General features: G+C 50.6%; 1 pseudogene; it reads right to left on the bottom strand.

Annotated features, from left to right (window-relative positions):
- Positions 1 to 317: 317 nt before the first annotated feature.
- Positions 318 to 527, bottom strand: LOC144257534 (U2 spliceosomal RNA; annotated as a pseudogene).
- Positions 528 to 1,926: the final 1,399 nt, after the last annotated feature.

The raw sequence follows: 1,926 nt of genomic DNA, 5'->3' as shown, positions 1-1,926 counted from the left end.
ACCCCCCCCCCTTGTTGTAAATGCTCTGGATCGGAGAAATAGACCCTAATTTATAAGACTGGTGTTTGCCTCCCTGTTGTATTTTGCGTTTGGCCTCTGTGTCTCCTGTTGTTGTTTCCACTGGGGCAATGAGATTGCAAGATAGGGGTCAAATGCCTGATCTGGCAGCATTTCACACCTGCTTTGCACACGTTTGACGGGTATAAACAACAGCACAACACAGGAGAATGAAGAAGCTGTCCCAGGAATGCTGCATTATCATGGGGATCCACAAGATCCCAGGCCAGGAATTAGCTGTGCAGGTAAGTGTTTTGGTTTTTTGGTTTTTCGTTCCTGGAGACACTGCAATACCAGATCAATGCATGGGGTGGACAAAGCAAGCTCCTATTCCAGCCCCCTGTTTCAAAAATCAATTTAATATACAGTCCTCAAATAAAGGACATATCAGATATTAAACTGATAAGAACAGAGACGACACTTTGATCTTAGCTTGCTTGTGGCTACCTGTGCTCAGGCAGAGGAACAATGCAATGGTGGAATTTAAAAAACTTCCACATGGGGCCCAATTTTGGGGCTGCAGTTGGAAGAGCGTGTAAAGGGTCCTTTCTGCCTGGATTTACAGGAAGCTGGTGATCCGATTGCATCAGCTAAGGAGGGGGAGCTGTGAACAACGCTGCTTACCCAAGTCAGAGAGAAAATGGAGAGCCGGGCTCCCCCCTGCTGCCTCCTTGAATCCCGTCTCCGTCCCATGTTAAGCCTCTAGCGTCTGTCCCCTACACCTGGATTCTGCCAAGAACCTTCCACCGAGTATGGGGATCTGGGATGTGTGGCTGGAGAGGACGTGCCAGGGGCGGGGGGGACGACATCACCCTCCCCCACACCTGACGGAAAGCAGCCAAAATCTCAATGCAGCCTAAAATGTATTAACATTTTCCAACCTCCATCCATGCTGTGGAAACATGCTCCCCCCTTAAATGGGGTTGCTGGGACCTCTTGTGCACCATCAGAGAACCAGAGGCATCAGGGCTGGCAGGAAGGTCCATGCCTCTGTGATTCCCCCAGGATGTGGGAGTTCTGGGCAGAGCTGCTGCCCCTGCATGGGGGTGGGGACAGTCCAGGCTCAACAAGGAATTTATGGATTGACTCGCGCCCTTTCGACTCCGGAGCGGCGAGGCGCCATCGATCTGGCCCTGTGCTTGTTCTTTAACGTGTTGTTTTGCCTAGCTTTAATTTAAGAACTGAATTCAAATACCACAGAGGACAGATCAATGCCTTTTTCATAACTCAGCAGTGACAACGCTCAAGCTTTTCATATGTAAAACTACAGGAAGCAATCTGCCTGGCCCCAAGACATACCAAAGATGGAACTCAGCTGAGAATTCATTTTCTCCCTTAGAATCATAGAATATCAGGGTTGGAAGGGACCTCAGGAGGCCATCTAGTCCAACCCCTTCCTCCCCCGCTCCCCTCCCGCCAGGAAACCCTGATCACCGTTATCTGCTGGGCATGCAACTCACTGCTCTTCGCACGGAAGCTTATTTTATCCACCCTTGGGTTCTCTGCAGTAGTTCTCATATGGGTTAATAGCTACAATGACAACAGGTGGGAAAGGAAGCTCAGAACAATGTAGGATTCAGCATGGACCCAGGAACCAAAATTCTAAAGCAAGGGGTTCTCACCTTTTTCTTTCGGAGGCCCCTCCAACAGGCTCATCCAACAGGCCCGCCTGTGCCACAACTGTTTTTCTGCATCTCCGGTAGATTAAAAGCCAGGGCTGGCGTTAGGTTGGAGCAAGCAGGGTAATTGCCCAGGGCCCCACACCATAGGGAGCCCCAAGAAGCAGTGGGGATCAGGCTTCAGCTTTCAGCCATAGGCCCCAGAGAGTCTAATGCCGACCCTGCTCTCTGGTTTATTTTGGCGGGCCCC

The sequence above is a fragment of the Eretmochelys imbricata genome, chromosome 25 (assembly GCF_965152235.1).
Source record: "Eretmochelys imbricata isolate rEreImb1 chromosome 25, rEreImb1.hap1, whole genome shotgun sequence".
Lineage (NCBI taxonomy): Eukaryota > Metazoa > Chordata > Testudines > Cheloniidae > Eretmochelys > Eretmochelys imbricata.
This window is presented reverse-complemented; position numbering and strand designations above follow the sequence as displayed.